The sequence below is a fragment of the Rattus norvegicus genome, chromosome 1 (assembly GCF_036323735.1).
Source record: "Rattus norvegicus strain BN/NHsdMcwi chromosome 1, GRCr8, whole genome shotgun sequence".
NCBI classification, from domain to species: Eukaryota; Metazoa; Chordata; class Mammalia; order Rodentia; family Muridae; genus Rattus; species Rattus norvegicus.
In genome coordinates this window covers 121,658,290-121,680,504 of record NC_086019.1, presented here as the reverse complement: position 1 = coordinate 121,680,504, position 22,215 = coordinate 121,658,290, and the positions used below count along the sequence as shown (strand labels likewise).

Sequence of the window (22,215 nt, the reverse complement as noted above, 5' to 3'; positions counted from 1 at the left end):
CAGTACATTCGTAGTCAAAAGCAATAACTCAAAAATTATTGTTGAATCACATGAGATGTCTGTCTACTACATGGAATAAGACCTGATATTGCATGTGGATCTGTACTCAATAAGGAACTACTGGGATACTCTAGTTTTTTCATTTGGAGAATTTGTAAGATGGAGAAAGGAACTTGTTGAAGGGTAGGAGATCATGTACCATTCCTGCTCTCAGTGTATGGGCATTCCTGCTCAGAGTGTATGCAGACTCTGTGCATGTTGCTGTTTCTTATGTGTGTTCATATGTGTATCAGCCCTACTATATCTGAAATGTATGTTGCCTTGTTGGTATTTCTCCCAGAATCACTGGCCTTAGTATCATTTTACAATGTCTTCTACAAAGTTTGCTGAGCCATGGAGGAGGAATTTTGATGGCAATATGTGATTTATGACACAATTATTCAAGTTCTCTCATGCTGCACACTGTCCAGATATGGGTCTCTGTATCTGGACCTGTTACAGTATATGTTAACTTCTATGATGAAGGTGCAGTAATACAATGTACTATGGATATAACATTGTTATTAGACATACTTTTATTTATACATATTGTAAGCAGGCAATGGTACATTATTTTAGCCCTAATCTCAGGTATTTTGCCATGGAAACAATGTATAATATGAGTTGTGTTTCAGTGAGTAAATCTTAGATCATCATATAGAAGTAGTTTTTTCCCAAGAAGGTGCCACTATTGCAGCAGAGAATCATGTAGGCAGCTGATTATGGTAGATCAAATAGTATAGAGATGAGTTGGTGTTTAAATTATCCTTCAGGTACCATGCAGAATACTTTTCAGTACTGCGGACAATATCCAGTAGATAAAGGCTTTAGGTAGGTACCTGCTTGTCTTCTTAATGTTCAACAGAAATGTTGGGTCCTCTTCTGTAATAGAGGCATCATCAGTGTGCGTAGAACAGTCAAGAGCCTAGGCAGTGTCTGAGATGTGTTTTGGGGAACTTGGTAACTCAGGATAATTTTTTTATCCCTCCTTTACTATGGGTTCTATTGTTTTTTAAAAGCTGAGTAACATTCCATTGTGTATTGTACCAAATTTTCATTAACCATTTTACCACTTGTAGACAGCTAGGCTGTATCCTCTTTCTTATTGATATGAATAAGGCAGCATTGAATGGAATGTAAGTGCCTCTACACTAAGATATAGACTTCTTTTTTTTTTAAATCCGAAGTACAATATTCCCAAGTTTCCAAAGGCAAACTTGCACTGATTTCTAAAAGCAAATAGAACAGTGTATATCCACTAGCAGAGGATAAGGATTCTTATTACTCTTCACCTATTTAGCATGTGTGTTCATTTATTTCATTGATCTTGGGCATAATTATTAGTGGAAGATACAATCTTCATATGGTTTGAAAATGCACATTGCTGATTACTAAGAATGTTTAATTTTTCTTTCAGTAAAACAATCATTTGAATGGTCAATCATGGGTCATAAGAGGAAGAGATTTTTATTTGAATAAAACAAGGATATTAGGGTAAAGGCATGGAAATTAGAGATACAGAGAACAATGTAATGATTAGTTTACAGAAAGAAAGCAGAGGAAATAAGGCACCTAAAAACTTTAAGACATATTTCAGAGGAAGACATTAAGCAATATCTGTCTGTGTAGGTGTGTGTGTGTGTGTATGTGTGTGTGTGTGTGTGTGTGTGTATGTGTGTGTGTGTAAATACACACAATTTTTCCCAAAATCATCATAAAAGAGGCCAGCTGAATAATGAATAAAACTTGGCAAATGAATTTAAGAAAATCTAGTTCATAAGTCAGGGATAAGAAATTATAAAGCTCTAAGCTCCGTGGGAAGATTTTTTTAATTAGTCATTTTTTATTTACATTACATATGTGATTCCCTTTCTTGGTTTTCATCCATAAGTCCCTTTCACATCCCCTCTCCCTTCTTCTATAAGGTTGTTCTCCTCCCCAAACACATATGTCTCATCTCTTGGCTCTGACATTTCCCAACACTGGAGAGTCCAGCCTTGGCAGGGTGTACAGATTCTTGACAGGGAAAATTAAAATATTATAGGTAAATCAACAAGCCTACAGCAAATTAATTTGCCATTAAATATATATTTTCAGTGGAAAACTCTCTATATTCCTCCTAGATATCAGACACAGATTTAATTTTTACCATTAAAGCCACAAGTTAAGTGATGCTTGAAGTAGTGATTACCTCTGTGCTCACAGGGCCACATAGCTTTTGACAGAACAGAAGGATTGACGGAAACAGTTACAAAAGCGCTTGGTACAATGCAGATGTACCCGAGAACATGAAATGACAGTGCTGTTTTTAAAGGATTTAACAGTCATCTCAAAGCCAAATCTTAAACCTGATTTGTACAGGAGCATATGAAGTATGTTCTCCCTCAGAGACACAAGAATAATAATGCAGGACACTGTTAGGTAGTATACCACAGTATCTGTAAATTAACATAATAGGTAAATAAGAAATCAAAGTCAATGAAAATCCTGTGATGCTGACTGACTTTAAAAATGGATGCAGAGAAATGATTGCCATGAACACATAGAAAACAGAGATTTAAAAGTGTAATTGTAAAATAAGTGAAACTAATTTATTAGACCATTGTGTATTGGCACATTTTTTTTTCTTCAGCCATCATGGAAGGGGCTGTATTTTTGGCACCAGTAATGGCAGATACCTCCTTCAGGGATGGTAATTACCATTTATGGATTGATCCAGGAAATGTCCTATTTTTTCAATAGAGCTGAGCAAATATTTCTGGAACAGGGTTGGGGGTGGTGAGGGAGTTTGTTCTGAATGATCAGAATCAGTTGAGTCAGCAGGCCGTTCCTATTTGCTTCTGCATGTAGGTGATACTCAGAAGCCAGCACGAGGATTGTCCCATTTCATGCTTCGTTTGTTTGGCATGTTGAATACAACTCTTCCTCCTTGAATCAACTACTCTTTAATCACTCTTAGAATGACTCTAATCAAAATCATCAACCTGTTTCAAAGCCCAATCAAATCTGTTTTTGAAGAAACCCCATTTTATGAGAGATAAGGGACTAAACTACAACTCTAGGAATAAAATCACAAACTAAACCTCAGCAAACATCCTAGGAAATTCACACCCGTTAGCAACAGCCAGCCAGTCAGGGTAAAATAGCAGAGTCAAGATATATATATATATATATATATATATATATATATATATATATATATATATATATATATATGGATAGATATAGATATAGATATAGATGATATAGATATCTTAAGACATCCTGCAAAAAATAGATACCTTAGAGATACCTTAGCCATCCTCTTCATTGGGTAGTTTTTTCCCTGTGTGCAGTTCCTGCAGAGTATCCCAGAAATGCTCTTGTTAAAAGATTAACCTGCCGACCCTTATGTAAATTGCCAAAATTTTTTATAGCCACAATAAAAACCCTGAATCCCTAGTTAGAGGACTTTCGATATGACATGCTGTGACAGGGACCATCGGTGACATTGATCTAGAACTCATAATTAAGAGCCTTATGTATTTACAAAATGTCTTTTGAGGTTTTCCAACATGGGCATAACACAGTAAGCTATCACTTAAGTAAGTCTATTTACCTCGTTTGTTGATGTTAAACTCTTCTTTTTAATTTATACCAACAGTTTAGGTCAGCCTTTACTAGAATAAACATTTCTATTCATTTTAAAAAATATTTCTTTATTTATTTATGTATTTAAGTATTTATTTACTTATTTATTATACATTAATACATTGTAGTTGTCTTCATACACACCAGAGAGGGTATTGGATCCCATTTCAAATTGTTGTGAGCCACCAGGTGGTTACTGGGATTTGAACTCAACTCAGGACCTCTGGAAGAGCAGTCAGTCCTCTTGACCACTGAGCCAATTCTCCAGGGCACATAATTCTGTATCTAATGTGTCTTTTTCCTTTCATATATATCTACATAAAATGTAGCCTTAAGCCAAAAATGTAATTCTTCATCTTCAGTATTAGTTATATTTATTTTTTGTTTTGCATTTAAGATTTTCTATCATTATTCTTCTGTTTATTCTTCTCTCATTCTTTACATCTCCTTTCCATCCACAAATTCGACATGGGTGTCCCCAATGTTTCTCCTCTCTCCCATATCCATTCCTTCTCCCATTATGTTAAAAAGGGGGATTAAGAGGAAGAGGGGAAGGGGGAGAGAGGTGACGAAGAGGGGAGAGGGAAAGGGGACAGGGAGCAGGAAAGAGAGAGGTAACACAAGGATGTGTCAATCAAACACCGTATTTAGCATAAAAAGTTGAGGTAAGACAAAACCCCTTATCAAAACTGGGCGAAGAAGCAATCAGTGATTTAATTTCTTCTCGATGAAGTAATTGAAAGTATGCATTAGGATGGATGGCATGTTTCCTTGTTAAAAATTATTTTTAAATTTCATTCCTAAATTTTTCTAATGAGTGGATTTAGAACCACAGCAATTCATAAGAGATGCTGTCTAGACCATACCGACTGGTATAAAACCACATTAAAGATGAGAATGTCCTTTTCCTTTCAGTACCCTCAACAACAACATGTATCCTATTGCAGTGAACTGATCCAGTAAGTAGAATGTCTACAGGAAATGAGTCATAAAAGCGCTGTGCGGAGTGTTGCTCCTCCCCTTCAAGCCCTGGCCTCTGGCAAGAGAAAATATGGTGAAACTACAAAGGCCAGAGTTCCTTTCAGTTTTCAACCACCCTTGGAGACAAGACTAGAAGTGACACCCACTTCATTAAATTCATGTGGTTGTAGTAACACTGGATGGTGATTTTTTTCCTTTCATTACATTCAAGATTCCATTGATTGAATCTTATCTTTTCAATTATTACTGATAGTACAAGTCTCGGCTATTTTTTTCCAGTTAACCTTGAAATGTCGCTAAAGGAGGGAAGTGAGCAATTTATTATTAATTCAGGGATTACAGAAGTCACAATTCACTAAGCATAGTTTTAAAATGAAAAATATTCATTGAATTTTCAGCAAATTTGTAGGCTTTTTAAAAAATTATTACACATAAAGTTAGATGTGATTCTTTATCAGAATATGCTGTAAATTCTGAAGTTCTTTATATATGTCTGCCTATATATATGCACAGAAGTAGAAGACAACGTTATATAGGAGATAACTGGTTCCATGCCACATAATGTTTCATCAAGTATTATGTCAATTACAGTGTACGGATTGTGGTCTCTGTTATTTTAAGCAACATCTTGCTTTATGTCATTTAATATTCATTACTCTTTTTAGGCTGTCAGTAAAGCAGTTTTTAATGTTATAAAAAAAAACTTCAACACATCTTGTGAAGACATTTTTGTTATATCAGAGTACATCATAGAATATTGACAATTCATTCATAGCTGAAGAACCAGTGAAGGACCAGTGGAGGGAAAATGATTAATTACTGATGAAGACTGGGTCAAGGAAGATCAGAGTGATAAGACATCATCTTGAAAAAATGAAGGATGAAAAACACGCACAGGTATGCAGAGAGGTGTATCCTTGCTCATAGAAAGTTCATTATTATTCAAATAGAATTATATGTAAAAATATACATATATACTAAATAGAAGATTCTGTATCCTGGATTAAATTTGATTGAGGAAGAAAACAATGTCATTTTTATGACATATTAGTATTTTCTTATCGTTGTTGGTGCTGCATGTTATTGTTTCTGCTCTGACTCATTTCCATTATACTTTCAGGCTTGTAGCTTTGGAGTGTTGTATATGTTTGTAAAATGCTGTACTTGTATTACAGTGTCAATCCAATAATTGAATTTTTTTTAATTTAAAGAAAATCTTCCTTTTTCAAACATATCTCTTCTTTCCAATAAACAAACCTAGTATTTTCATGAACTCTATCATGAAACACTAGTTTTGCCTAAAATCTTCATAGTAAATAAACTTAAATGTAAAATTCCTTGAATATTTCCTTTCACCGGAATTAGTGATATAGGTGGGGAGAGATGCTAAGATCTATAACAAGTCTGAAGACATAAATTCTGGACCATGGGAAAGGATTGTGTCCGAGTACTCATAACAAGGTATGTTAAAAATTGTGAGAAATTATTCTGTAATTCATTCTAACGTAGTATGCCATTCTTTTTGCTTTCCATAATTTCCTCATAGAGCCAAAAATTGTAGGACATAGTTATATAAGATGTTGTCATGTGATAAATAAACTATTTCTCTCATCTATGTAGAAATATTTTATATCTCTAGATTGTTGCAGTCAATCCTCAACCTGTGGACACAATTGATTATTCTTCAGTATACTCTGAATGTGATAGCAGATTTCCAAACATTTAAGTTACATTTTAAAAAGGCCATTTGAATATTAATATTTGCCATTCTTTATTAAAATACCTCCCTTTCTCCCAAAGGATTTCTCAACAGTTAAAATTACTAACTACTGATTCAGAGAAACTGTGTTCAATTAATGTCACCTATATGTCTGCTTCCCATGATCTGTGATGCAAGTCAGTGGGGACCTGAGGACTCAGTCTCCTGTCCTCTTGAGAAATGTGTTCCATAGCAAATTATTCAAATAATTATATAAGTAGCAATCAATAAAATGTTCTTCTAAAATAACTGCCGTTGAAACTGCATCTTTTTTATTGGATATTTTTTAATTACATTTCCAATGTTATCCCATTTCCCAGTTTCCCATCCATAAGCTCCCTAACACATACCGCTCTCTCTTCTATGATGGTGTTCCCCCACCAAAACATCCACCCATTCTAACTTTCAAGCCCAGATATTGCTTGACATTAAGGGTTACAGCCATAGCAGGGGCAAGGTCTTGTCCACCCACTGGTACCAAAAAAAGGCCATTCTTTACGACATATGAAGCTGGAGTGATGGATGTGTCCATGTGTATTCTTTTTATGGTGGTCTAGACCCTGGTTGGTATTGTTGTTCTTTTTGGCTGCAAACTACTTCAGCTCTGCTCTGAATGGCCATTCTTTCAGTCTCTTCTCCAAACGGTATCTCCATAATCCCTCCTATGAATATTTTTATTCCCCCATTTAAGGAAGACTGCAGCATTCCAACTTTAGTCATCCTTCTTCTTGAATTTCATGTGGTAAGTGGATTGTATCTTGGGTAATCTGAAATTTAGAGATAATATCCACTTATCGGTGAGTGCATACCATGTCTGTTTTTGTTGTTGTTGTTGTTGTTGTTATTGTTGTTGTTGTTGTTGTTGTTGTTTTTGTGATTAGGTTACCTCACTCAGGATGATATTTTCTAATTCCACCCAGTGCCTATTAATTACATTAAGTCATTATTTTTGATAGCTATGTAGTATGCAATTGTGTAGATGTACTACAATTTCTGTATCCATTCTTTTAAAGGACACCTGGGTCCATTCCAGCTTCTGGATATTATAAATTACGCTGCTACGAACATAGTGCAGCATGTGTCCTTGTTATATGTTGGAGCACAATTTGGCTATATGCCCAGGAGTATTAAAGCAGTGTCCTCAGGAATTGCAATGTCCAGTTTTCTGAGGAACATCCAGAACGATTTCCCGTGGGGTTGTTCCAGTTTGCAATCCCACCAACAATTTTTCTTCCACATCACTGTCAACATGTGGTGTCACCTGAGTTTTTGATCTTAGACATTCTGACTGGTGTGAGGTGGATCTCAGGGTTCATTTATTTAACATTTCCCTGATGATTAAGGATGTTGAACATTTCTTTAGGTGCTTCTCATCTATTCAATAGTCCTCAGTTGAAAATTCTTTGTTTAGCTCTGTACGACATTTTTAACAGGGTTATTTCGTGATCTGTAGTGTACTTACATTTGTTCTTTGTATATTTTTGATAATAGCCCTCTATTGCATGTGAAATTAATAAAGATCTTTTCCCAATCTGTTGGTTGCCATTTGGTCCTAATGAGAGTGTTCTTTGACTTACAGAAGTTTTGAAGTTTTATGAGGTCCCATTTGTCAATTCATGATCTTACAGCATAAGGCATTGGTGCTTTGTTCAGTAAATTTTCCCCAGTTCCCATGTGTTCAAGAATCTTCATGACTTTTTCTTCTATTAGTTGAGGTTATTGAGTTTGATGTAGGTCCTTGATTCACTTGGGCTTCAGGTTTGTACAGGGCTATAAGAATGGGTTGATTTGCATTCTTCAACATACTGATCTCAAGTGAACCAGATGCACTTGTAGAAAATGCTACGTTTTTTCCTCTGGATGCTTTTAGCTCCTTTGTCAAAGATCAAGTGACATGGGGCTTCAATTCTAGTCCATTGATCTACCTGCCTGTCTCTGTACCAATACCATACAGTTTTAATCACTATTGCTCTGTAATACTGCCTGAGGTCAGGGATGGTGATTGCCCCAGAAGATCTTTAATTGTTGAGGATAATTTTTGTTATCTTGGGTTTTTTGTAATTACAAATGTATTTGCAAATTTTTCTTTCTAACTCTTTGAAGAATTGATTTAGAATTTTTATGGAAATTGGATTGAATCTGTAGATTGCTTTTGGCAAAAATGGCCATTTTTACTATATCAATCCTGCTAATTAATCCATGAGTGTGGGAGGTCATTGCATCTTCTGAGATCTTCTTCAATTTTTTTCTTCAGAGAACTGAAGTTCTTGCCATAAAGATCTTTCACTTGCTCTGTTGTGATAATTGGGACAATTGTGAAGAGTGTCATTTTCTTAATTTCTTCCCAGCCTGTTTGTCATTTGAGTAGATGAAGGCTTCTCATTTGTTTGAATTAATTTTATATCTAGCCACATGTCTGAAGTTGTTTATCAGGTTAAGAATTCTCTGGTGGAATATATGGGGTAACTTATGTATACTGTCCTATCATCTACAAATAATGATATTTTGACTTCTCCCTTTCTAATGTGTATCCCTTTGACCTCATTTTGTTGTCTGATTACTCTGGCTAGGACTTCAAGTACTATATTGAATAAGTAGGGGGAGAGTGGGCAGGCTTGTCTAGTCCATGATTTTAGTGGGACTGCTTCAACTTTCTGTCCATTTAGATTAATGTTGGCTACCTGTTTGCTAGATATTGCTTTTAATATTTATGTGTCGTCCTTAAATTCCTGATCTTTCTAAGACTTTTAATATGAAAGAGTGTTGTATTTTGTCAAGGACTTTTTCAGCACTTAATGAAATGATCATGCTTTTTTTCTTTATTTACATAGTGAATTATGTTCATGGATTTCCATGTATTGAACCATCCCTGCATACCTGGGATGAACCCTATTTGATCATGATGAATGATTTTTTTGATGTGTTCTTCTATTCAGTTTGCCGATATTTTATTGAGTATTTTTGTGTCAATGTTCATAAGAGAAATTGGTCTGAAGTTCTCTTTCTTTGTTGGGTCTATGTGTGGTTTAGGAATAAGTATAATTGTGGCTTCATAGAAGGAATTAGATAGTGTTCCTTCTGTTTCTATTTTGTGGAATGGTTTACACAGAACTGGTATGACTTCTATGAAGTTCTGATAGAATTCTTCACTAAATCCATCTGGTTCTGGGCTCTTTGTTTGGGAGACATTTAGTAACTGCTTCTATTTCTTTATGAGTTATGTGAATGTTTCAATGGTTTATCTGATCCTACTTTAACTTTGGTACCTGGTTTCTGCCTAGAAAAATTGTCCATTTCCTCCAGATTTCCAGTTTTTTTGAATATAGGCTTTTGTAGTAGGACCTGATGATTTTTTGATTTCTTCAGATTCTGTTGTTGTGTATGCCTTTTCATTTCTGGTTTTGTTAATTTGGATATACTCTCTGTGTCCTCTGGTTAGTCTGACTGAGGGTTTATTTATCATGTTTATTTCCTCATAGAACCAGCTCCTGGTTTTGTCGATTCTTTGTATAGTCTTTTTGTTTCTACTCTGTTGATTTCAGCCCTGTGTTTGATTATTCTCTGCCTTTTACTCCTCTAGGGTGTATTTGCTTCTTTTTGTTCTACAGCTTTTAGGTGTGCTGTCATGCGGATAATGTATGCTTTCTTATGTTTCTTTTTGGGGGCACTCAGAGCTATGAGAATTACTCTTAGCACTGCTTTAATTTGTCCCATAAGTTTGTGTATGTTGTGCCTTCATCTTCATTAAATTCTAAAAAGTCTTCAATTTCCTTCTCTCTCTCGCTCTCTCGCTCTCTCTCTCTCTTTCTCTCTCTCTTTCTTTCTTTCTTTCTTTCTTTCTTTCTTTCTTTCTTTCTTTCTTTCTTTCTTTCTTTCCAAGTTATCAATGAATAGAGTGCTCTTCAACTACCATGTATATGTAGGCTTTCTTTCCTTTTTGTTGTTATTGAAGTCCAGCCTTGGTACACATCACCATTGATATGTGATTTTAAAGGCAAATCTTGATTTGCTGGTGTGTTTGGATATCCAGCATTTGCTTTGGTGAGTGAACTGAGTTCTGATGATACCAAGTAGTCTTGGCTTCTGTTGCTTATGTTCCTGCACTTGCCTCACTGCCGCGGTCGGCAATCTTGGAGGTTCCAAGGATCCGCGGGGGGACCCCTGTTGAGGACACGCGTGGAGCGGAGACGGGATGGCGAACAGAGACACAGACACAGAGAGAGTGTGGTCAGCTGTTGCAACTTTACTGAGAGAGCATCAGACATTTATACACAATTTTCATTGCATAACAATCTTGGACCATGGCCAAGAACATTTGATTTTTCTGCAAAAAGGTATAGCTTGCTTTTTTTTTTTCAGACAAGCCACAGTCAGCCAGCCTAGTCTAGTTTTCCGTTTGTCACATCAAGGAGGAAGTTTCAGGGGACCGCAAGTCTGGCATATCTTACGCCATCAGGTCTGTGCATCTAGTTCTATCGCTCTAGTTAACCCTTTGATCCCATCTTTGTTAGTCCTGTAGATGTACATCCAAGGCTTGGGGCAATAATATTGCATGCCTGATCCCTGTCTAAAGTATCTGATGATCTGTGACCTTACCTCCCATTTCTCTTCTTCTGAGAGCACACACCAAGGAGGACGGGCTCTTGCCAATCTTTCTGACCAAGGCAGTGACAAATACCTGACCCTATATCCATCCTTAGTAACCCACCTATCAAAATTCAAATCATATTCTCCAGTATATGGTAATGGAGCATCCGTTGGTCGATGCACATATGGTCCCCTGTAAGTACCTGGTTGCCACCACCTGTTTCTATACTCTGTAAAATATTCATAGCCGACCCAAAGCTCAAGGAATCATTTCTCAACAGTTCTACCAACACCCTAATAGAAGAAGCATCACTATCCTTATAAGTATAATTCTTTGCTAAATCTTATATTTCCTTATCTATAAGAGAAGACATAATCTGCAACCTTGGAGTCCCTGTCATCAGAGGCTCTGTCTTCTGTAAAGAGGAAGCAGGAAAGCTTGTGGTATTAGTGATCAAAAATAGATCACGACCTTCTGTCCTATTATTAAAGGAAGTCTCTGTCTTGCCAAGATCATATTCAGAATCAAACAAAGAAAAAATAAAGAAATAAGTGCTGACAACGATCTTTCCCATGACCCAGATGCCCATCAGCCCAGAGCCAAATTTGTAGCAGGGGGCAAGTCCAGGTGCACATCTTCTTGGAGTCCGCCGCATGCAAGCAGGGGGCTTAACCACGTGTGGTGCGAACCCTCGAACCGGCTCCCACTCAGGCGTCATGTCTGCCCCGAGCAGGCGCGGCACCTCACCATCAGGTTGTCTCTGGTGTTAGCTTGTTTTGCTGTCTCTGACAGTGGCTTAACCCTCTCTGTGCCTGTGTGTAAGCACTCCTGAAGAACTGTTTTATTTCAGACATATCTGGGAACAGACAGTTTCTTCTGTGTTTGAGTGACATGACGCCTGCAGGTGGGTCACTTGGAGCAGAAGAATTGGTCTGACCTCTGCTCCGAGGTGTGTAGGTTATCTGGAAATTGGCCTTCAGATCTTGGCATAGGCAGACATCGGAAGGGTCTTCCCCTGACTGCTCCTAGTCCCTGTGTCTAGCATGCAGAGAGGGCACTAGGCATTCCTCTTGGATCAGATATGTTGAAAGAGTTAGTTGTGTTCTCTGAGCTCTCAGCATTTTCCACACTTCTGAGTGTCCACCTCTCTCCCCCGACCAGATTTGCTTGCAGAGAGCTCTTTGATTGGTTCAGCTCTGGGCACAGCCAGAACAGGGAGTGTTCTGCCCCAGATAACTTCTGCCTCTGTATGTCCTAATTCCACCAGGACAGTCGTTTGGAGCAGAAAAATTGGTCTTTCTTCTCTTCTCAGGTGTACAGTTGCTTCTGAAAACTGATATTTAGTTCTCGCAGAGGCAAAAATCAGTAGGGTCATTCCTCTTTTGCTCCTAAGTCCCTATGCCCAGAGGGCACAAAGGCCACTAGGAGGGTTCCTCTTGGGCAAGGAATGTGAGCATAAGTTGTAATCTTCTCTGAACTCTCATTATTGTCTGCAATTCTAAGAGTCCAGCTCTCACCAGAGAACTGTGGGAACAGTTCACTTCAGTAGGTACACGTTTAATGGAAATATGTCTACTAGAAAAATTCCTGCCAGAAAAATTGTTGACAATTTTGGGATGCCTTGTCATTCCACAACTTTGGAATTTGAGCAATATCAAAAATGTCTGTATATGATATTAATAGTATGTTTATGTGACAGATGAATTTCTGACATATATGTGACCCCCTCTTATCTGGGTCTCTCCAATTTTGCCTCAGGAAATTAATCTTGTTTAGTCTTAGGTTATAGGAATGCTATTCACTGAAGAAGACTCTAAGTAGTACAGTGAAAAACGTCCTAGGGATATTCCCTGACAAACAATCCTAGCTTACATACCAGTTATAGTATCAATTACCTGTAACCTCCCATATATGAGGTAGATAGGTTTCAGTACATGAGGACTTTTATTATGCTGTATAAAATGTCTGGTGTTTCCTAATTCTTGAAATCAGATACCTGGGGAAAAGGTATGATGCTGGGATTTAAGCAAATAAATACTATTGAAAAGGATAATAAACTACAGACTGATGCTTCATTAGTATATATTCATTCCGTGCCTATTCTGGATTTCATGATGCAGGTTGAATTTTTTCTACAGAGGAATTTTATTGTTTGGCTGAGGACAAGATTCAATACATGGCCCTGTAATAATGAACAGAATATGTTGTACTGCAATTTCAAGGCAAACATGATTCAATTGACCATCTTCCTATGTGAGAGGAAGAAACACGTGCTGTCAGAACAACAGCATGAAGGGTTTAGCGTTTTGTTTTGTTTGTTTTATTTTTTCATGAGCATACTAGATACCTGGTGAGGAGCTGTGTGGACATGATGAGATTTGCTTGAATATTTTTTATACAACATGTAAGCAAAAATTAGCTAATAATAGCAAAAACTATATTGCCATAATATTTCATAGATGTTTCTTTTTTTATTCTATTTTCTCTTCATCTTTGACGTCAGGACTGGAAATATTTAGGTCATCAGTTGATGGTTCTTCAGGTGGTGAAGAAAGCACCCGCCCTAACTGTACATTGTAAATGGAAGTCACATTATTTACATGGCTACTGCAATCCAGCCAAGTTAAAAAAGTCCAACTCTGATATTTTATCCCTTAATTGGAATGTTGATCTTATCCTCTAAGACCACCATTTTGGCTCTCACTTCATCAAAGTACAAACTGAGAATAGAATAGGTGCAAGATATATTTCATGATCCTCATATAGTGCTACTCACTGATAGTGAAATAGTCATCTTCAAGCATCCTCCCCTGTTTTTCAATCACCAAGCACCTTGGTGGAATTAGAAGAATAGGATTCAAATCTGACTTAAACTGCTTTGTGTAGAACTTCTGTGGCATTTTCCATATCTTTCCACCCTAGAAAAGAGCTCTGTCAAATATAACTTTCTACTTAGTTCTCAGATGCACATTCTTCTTTTCCTTTCTGTCCTCTGTCCCAATCTCAGCCCCTACAATCCTTCACACTGAATTTGTCATGTTCATATTACCTGATACCCTGATCACTAAACCTGCCTAAGTCCATGGGAACTCTTCTCAACCAGGGCCTTGGCTCCATCACTTATATAGCCTTACATTTTCCTGCATCCATAAATGTAATAGCTCTGGCTTTAGGACTATTATTTTAATCTCATTTTCCTTCCAGGGTTCTTGATCACAAAATATTTTTGCTGTTTCTTTGTTTCCAGAATACTTTTTGAGTCCATCCTCACCATCAGTTTTGAGTCAGTAAGGTTCACTGCCTTCTGCAATATCCTCTTTTATTTGGAAACTAGAGATCTTTTATCATCATTGTGTATTTTTCAAATTCTGTGTTAATAAGCCTTAAATCCATAGAGAAGTCTGCTGCTTTCTGGGAGTGTGGCAATGGAGAACCTGGAAGTGAAAATCTGTGAACTGTACAGTAGTTACCCAGGACTTTATTTTGTATTCCTGTGAGTAATTTCTTCTCTCGATAGGCTAACATTTTCAAAATCTCCTGATCCTTCAGATTTATCTGGTTTAATTTCTCCTCTCTCTCTCTCTCTCTCTCTCTCTCTCTCTCTCTCTCTCTCTCTCTCTCCCCCACTCTCTTTCTCTCATTTCTATTCCATCACTCTAAATATGAAAAGAGATATTAAGAAGAGCACATTTTATTTTATATTCAGTCTTTTAGCCAGTGTCCACTAATACAGAATGTTGTTAAAGTAGCATCTTTTATTCTTTAGTGATTTCTCCTGATATTACAGGTATATAGTGCTTTTGTACATTCTCTAATTTTGTTACATTTTTCCTAAGCACTCTTTCTTTCCTTTGTATACAGATCTAAATGTGAATATAATTCAATATCCTATAGTCATCATTGCCACAAAGCACCTTGAATTTATCCCTGACCAATTTATACAGGGGTTTATGAAGACCCCCCTGCTTTCATGCTAGCAATAGTACAGCTTAAAGCTTACATCTGCCTGCCTTGTCTCATCAGTTTTAGAGTCTCTGCAGCCTGGCAACCATGTACGCATATGTGATTGGAGGGTTATGCTAGCTCACTAGCACAGACTGGGGACAGGGGCGGTGTGATTGCATAAGTCGTGCAGCAGGGACTGCTCAGAGAAGAGGCAGCCAAAGATGCCTGTCACAACCACCCTAGGACTGGTCAGCAAGGCAATGCACCAAACAAGGTCAGCTCCCTCAAAACCCATAATTTGTTTCATAGGTAGATATGAATTTTTCACACAAAATATTGCAAAATTGTTTGGTAAAAGATTATTCTATAGATCTCAAGTCTTTGACTCTGAACAGTCAGATCAGAAACCTATCAGATCAGGACCTGGCTTCCTTTGTCCTGTCCTGTGTTGTGTTTGCTGCAGTGCCCCTCCCCTTGAGCTGTCAATCTGCCCTGTCACTTCAGCTCAGTTCTCTTACAGGGTGAATATTAGCATTTCAAAGAGCTGACAGTATTGTGGATTATTGGTGTGTGGGAGTAATGGAAGTCAGGAAAATAAAAAAAGGACATTTAAGTTTGTATATGGATTTTGCATAAAGATTACATCCATAAAGGAAGTTACAGTGGTATCTGGGTATCTGCCATAGACTGAAAGATATGAAGGGGTAAAAACATTTGATAGTTAGCATACAATTTATCATCAGACAGAAAGCACACAATATATCACATGGTTTGTACCTCCCAGTCTCTGAATAATTAGGGTTATCAGGTAAGAATGCGTTTTGATGTTATGATAATTATAATAAAGGAAAGGAGTTTCCAAATATGGCTGTAAGAAGTAATGAGCACTGTGTAATTGGGTGTGATATCTGCAAGCATGTGTAACATTGTGCATCTTCTCACATATATACATATACACCCACACAAATATATATATATATATGTATATATATACATGCACAAAAAATACTTACACACATACTCACATCACATACATTGCATAGAGTAGTACAGAATAATAAACCGTTTTCTTCTGTGATCTCATAAGGTGATCTAGTTTGAATGCTATGACAATACTCTAGTGTCTATAGGAACCTGTTATTTGTTAATATGTTTTTACTTTTAAATTTTGCTCTAATTCAACAAGAAAATGGTGGATTGGAAAGAACTTTCTTTGGATATGTAATCTATATTTTGCTCTGATCCACTGATTTGTATGAATTTTATAAGATATGCAAAATAGAATGCAGATTTGTTTTTGAGTTTTTCGGGGGTTTCTTTGGGGGCGGTTTGGCCATCCTCCATCAGATAAATCCACAAGGGTGTGTTTTTTCTTTTGTTTCTTTTTGTTTTTCTTTCTTTTTCTTTTTGGACTTTTGGAACTGTAATTTGTTTTTCATTATAAAATGGTGTTGTATTTTTATTGAAAATTGATTTTGTCACATTTTTCATTTCCATTTTCATTCTTTTATTTATGTCATGCTTACATTTTTTCCATTTTTTAAAACTCTTTCCAGTTTCTCCTCACCTCCCCTCCCTTCCAGATCTGTTTCCTTTCTGGCTCTCATGAGGAAAATAACACCCAAGGGATAACAACCAAACATTAACAAATAGAAATATAATAAGATATTGAAAGAGCATATTGAGGGTGGACAAGGTAATCCAACAGAAGGAAAATGAGCAGACACAAAAATCAGAGACCCAATTTTTAACACACTCAAGTATTCCATAAAAACACTGAATTTAAATCTTTAAGATGTGTACTGAGGAAACAATGCAGATTAATAATAGGCTTTGAGACACAGAGTTAATCGGAGGCATGTCCAATAATTTTACTCATTGAATTTGTTTTGTATTTCAAAATGTTGTTTGGGATTAAGAAATATATATATATATATATATATATATATATATATATATATATATATAATGAAAGCCTGTGTTGATCCAAGTCAACATCATTCTGAGGGTTTGCTAAGCTTTTGCTTCTAAAGTGGTATTAATTAATACAGATAAAACAGAGTAGCACAATTCAATACAGTTTTTGTTACTTCAGCTATTACATAGTAAAATTTGAAATCTGGCATGGTCATATCTCCTCAACTTTGTTTATTATCTAGGTTTAGTTTACAGGGTATCTTTTTTGTCTCCATATAATTTTCCAGCACTATTTTTTTAATTTCTGTGAAGGATATTATTGGCCATCAACAAATATATACATAGGTAATCATATGTAACATTTTATATAACGTTTTATATAATATATATTATATACCAGTATTATATATAATGTTTTATAAATGATATTGTTAACAGAGCTTGTTCCTCAAAATATTTGTTATTTCAGGACATGATTTTTCATTAATTTTTTCACACTGCTACTTTGCTGAAAGTGATTTTCAGCATTATCAGATTTCTGCTGCCATATTTAGGAACTTTTATGCATAAAATCATATCTTATTCAAAGGAATCTCCTAATACTTTGCTGAATACGACAGGAAGAATAAAATTCCTTGTCCTGTTTCTGATTTCAATGAAACTGTTTTGAATTTCTCACAATTTAGCAGGATGCTCCCTCTGATATTGTTGTATGTTGTTTTATTTTTGTGAAATCTGTTCTGTTTATCCTTCCCAGTGACCCCATTCCTAAGGAGACAGGGCACTTGCTACCCTAGTAGCCATCTATGTCAGTAAGAACTTGTGCATGCAGGGTGGGAATATTGAGAAGACATTGAATTTGTGCTCAGTTTTGTGAAGAGCACACTTGTAACTCTAGCTGTAGGGGCCCCGTTTACAAGTCCAGGCCATTTAAAGGGACATTCCATAGCATGTGTTCCTGTCCTCTAGCTGTTACCGGGGATGGGGAGTTTTAGAACTCCCAACTGTTGTCTGAGAACTGACTGTTGCTTATTAACAGTCCTTTGTGGAGATAGGTATCATTTTGCCAACAAAAACATTAGTAATAAAATTGTTATCTATGGAAATATTCAACAACACTTGCCAAAGAACATAACAGAAATATTTAAAAGGGAATTTGACAAAATGGAGATTTAGTAATACCATGATAGTGTGCTCTCTGGTAGGATTTTTAAATTCCCTAGCCAAGTTTATTGACCATGTTTTTATATCATTCCTGAATTCTCTCCTGTTAAAGTGGCTTCCCTTCTAATTAATAATGTGGTCAGTTAAGCACAAAATTCCCTTTGCACAGTTGCAATGTTAATGCATTTTACTAAGTCAGTCATTATTGTAGCATATAAGGATAATTAATGGACAAGAAAACAATTAAATTTTTCTTAATGGAGACTGAATGGTGTTTTCTAGCATTATGAAAGATAACCACCAAGGAAACTGTGCTGGATAGCACAAGACTGAACTCTCTTATGTCCAGTAAAGAAAGTTTACTGTGTGTATATATCATGATCTTATATTGAAATCTCCTGGGACAAACTGAGGCTCTTTCCTACTTTCTCATTTGTTCAATTTTATCTGTTTTTATGTTGAGAGACACAGCATTAGGAATCAAAAAATTATTCTCAAAATACCATTGAGTTCATATGATTTGGCTGTTTATTGCTTTGAATAAAAATTTCCATGAATGTGATTTCTATAATCAGCAAGACCACCATATTAAAATAATTTCTTATTTAGGAACATTTGTTCTTTATCTCAGTAATGGGATCAAATTCACTTTACTCTATGGAAACCATATGGATGCTGTCATTATCTATATGAGATCACATGTGATTTAGGTCTGTTACATCTGAAAGACATTGGTTCCTTTGTTACATTCTTTCCATTCCCAGTTGCTCTTAGTTTTCATCCAACACAAAGATCCATGAGAGATGAAGGAAGAGATTTGATAGAGAATTTGCATTTATGACTGAGTTACCAAATCTCTCTTACTCTATACACATTTTTCAGTTATGTGTCTGCCTTTGTTCCCATCAATAACAGAGAGTAGCTTCTGTGATCATGGCTGAGCAATATACTAAGTAAAGTTTATAACAGAATATTATTAGGTTTCCTTAAATTGCTACATTGCTTTTGCAGAAAAAATGGTGTTTGGTATGTGCCTTGACCCACAATCTACTTATATCCCTTTTCTTTGGCATATAAACTTCATCAGGAATGTGTCTCATGGACTGGGGATTGAATCAAGTCAAATAACTGTAACTTACTCTCACCGTGTTTGTACAACTATTGCACTCGTGTACACTGTAGACTGTCCCCCTTGTAAATTGAAAGATTTCAGCTATGTTCACCTTTCCTTTTCTCCTCAGGAAGTATGAATAAATTTTCCAATCCAAGAACACTATCTAGAAGTAGTGAAAATTCCAGTTAGTCACCAACTTGACTTCTTCATGTTCAGTGAGATAGGTAAGTGTTGTCTCATCAATATTGCTTTGCCATCAGTTTCTGTAAGCAAAAAATTATGTGTTTAGGAATGTACGTTGTTTGGGAGTTTCTGTGTGATCTCAGTCATCAAAACTCAAATAGATGTAACCCATACATGGCACTGGCATGGCTTTGGTAGTGAGAGATGGCAGTTAAGTTCTACTCTCCCCATTATTTTGTGATGGATTCTATGAATATTCCATTAACATAGTATATATTAAGGAGCTTCTACTGTAGTACTATTCTATAACGTTTTCCAGAAAGTCAACAGATTCTTATGTCCCTTACCCCACTTTCCTCCACTTCTGCGTTTAATACTTCCATTCAACTATCACATTATACCACATGTCTCCAGATTTAATTATGATTTCACTTATTCAGGAAAGTTCTCCATCATTTCTATTTCCTCACTCTGCATCTTATCTCTGAGGACTTAAGCATTCTTACATACATTTGTAAGGATTAAAATGTAACAAGCAGTTTTAAGTGATCACATCTAAATTTCTTTTGGTTCTGAGTAGCTCACTCAGGATGATTTTTCTCACTCAGGATGATTTTTTCTAGTTCTATCCACTTAAGTAAGAGTTTAATGACTTTATCAGTTCATGAAGTAAGTTTTATTTCATTGTGTAAATGTACCATATTTTCATTATTCATTCAATGGTTTATGGACACAGTGTTGAGGATATCTATATAAAAAAGAAGTAAGACCAAAATGTGGATGCTTCAATCCTACATAGAAGAGAGAAGAAAATTGTCACAGGAGATAGAGGAAGGAAGGGACCTGGAAGGAAGAGTGGAGGGAGAGGGAAAAATGGAACAAAATCAGTTATTGGAAGGGATAGAAGAGAAATGCAGATGGTTAGGAAACCGAATAGAAATGATTAGCAGTGGGGACTGCAGAACTGGGGATAGCTACTAAAAATCCCCAGACACCAGGGAAACAAGAGGCTCCCAGGACCAAACTGGGATTTCTTTATCAGAAACACCCTACACAGGGGAGATAGAACCTGTAGAGACCACCTCCAGGAGATAGGCACTACCCCTAGTTGAGGGATTGGACCACCCACCCATCTCAAAAATTGTAATCCAGAAATGTTCCTGACAAAAGGAAAGAGAGGGAAAAATGGAAAAGAACCTGAAGGAAAGCCCATCCAGAGTCTGTCCTATCTAGGGATCCATTCCATCTGAGATACCAAACCCCAACACTACTGCTAATTTCAAGAAGCACTTGCTGACAGAAGCCTGATATAGCTGTTCTCTGAGTGGTTCTATTAGCACCTCAGCAAAATAGATGCAGATACAGCCAATCACCAGACTGTGCCTTGGAGACCACAATGAAATAGCTAGGGGAAGGACTGAAGGAGCTGAGGGTGATTGAAACACCATAGAAAGAACAATGTGAATTAAAGAGACCACCAAGAGCTACCAGAGACTAAACTACCAACCAAAGAGTATACCTGGAGTTCCAAGGTCTCTATATACATGTGTAGCAGAGGATGGTCTTATCTAACATCAACAGGAGGAAAGGCCCTTGGTACTGTGGACTCCTGACATCCCACCATAGGATAAGTATAGATTGGTGAGGCAGAAGTGGATGAATGTGTGGAGAGGCATGCTCATAAAAACAAAGTGGTTGGGGAGAGGAGGAATGTGACATGACATTATTACAATAACTTCCTTTCCCCCAAAGAATTTCTCAACAGTTAAAATTACTAATTTCTCCATCAGAGAAAATATGTTCCATTAATATCACCTATATGTCTGCTTCCCATAATCAGTGATGCAAGTCAGAGGGGAGCTGAGGACTCATTCTCCTATCCTCTTCAGACATGTGCTCCATAAAAAAATTTAAAACACTTATATACAGTAGCAAATAATAAAATGCTCTTCCAAAATAATTCTCTTTGAAATTTGCATAATTTTGCCTTTAAAGCTTTTTTTGGATATTATTGTTTGATATTTGCATTTCAAATTTTATCCCCTTTCCCAGTTTCCCATTCATACCCCCACAACTCATAACCCTCCCCCTTCTTAGATGAGGGCATTCGCCTATCAAAGCACCCACCCATTCTAACTTCCTGGTCCTGATATTCCTCTATGCTGATTGGTACAGCCGTAGAAGGACCAAGGACTTCTCATCCCACCTGTGCCTAAAAAGGCTATCGTCTGCTACATATGCAGCTGGAGGTGAGGGTGTATCCATGTGTACTCTGTATGGTGTTTTCGTCACTGGGAGCTCTGGTTGTTTTGTATTGTTGTTCTTATGGGGTGCAAACCACTTCAGCTCCTTCAATCCTGTCTTCAACTCCTCCAATGGGGACCTCATTCTCAGTTCATTGGTTGCCTGTGAGCATTTGCCCCTGAATTTGTCATGCTCTGGCAGAGCATTTCAGGAGACAGCTACATCAAGTTCCTGTCTGCATGCATTTCTTGGCATCAGCAATATGTATGGGTTTGATAGATAAATGTATATGGGCTGGATACCCAGGTGAGGCAGGCTCTCAATGACAACTACTTCAGTCTCTGCCGCAAACTTTATCTCCATGTCAACTCCTGTGAATATTTTCCCCCTATTTAAGAAGGCCTAGAGTATCCAAATGTTACTCGTCTATTTCGTGAATTTAATGTGATGTGTGGATATTATCTTCGGTAATCTGAGATTTAGAGTTAATATCCACTTTTCAGTGAATCCATATACTGTCTGGTTTTTGTTTATTTGTTTGTTTGTTTGTTTGTCTTTTGATTTTTCTTATGATTGAGGTACCTCACTGGGGATGATGGCTTCTAATTTCATCTATTTGCCTGTCAATTACATGGAGTCATAATTTTTGAT

The 22,215-nt window shown here is 36.7% G+C and overlaps 1 long non-coding RNA gene across 5 annotated transcripts in view; it reads left to right on the top strand.

Moving 5' to 3' along the window:
* The window catches only part of LOC134483425 (uncharacterized), a 602,791-nt gene that overhangs the window by 439,708 nt on the left and 140,868 nt on the right, over window positions 1-22,215 (top strand). For all 5 annotated transcript variants that reach the window (XR_010060299.1, XR_010060303.1, XR_010060302.1 and 2 more), the window contains 4 exons: window positions 5,426-5,547; window positions 6,016-6,111; window positions 15,021-15,216; window positions 19,265-19,361. This is a non-coding gene — a long non-coding RNA (uncharacterized LOC134483425). The remainder of the gene's footprint in view (window positions 1-5,425; window positions 5,548-6,015; window positions 6,112-15,020; window positions 15,217-19,264; window positions 19,362-22,215) is intronic.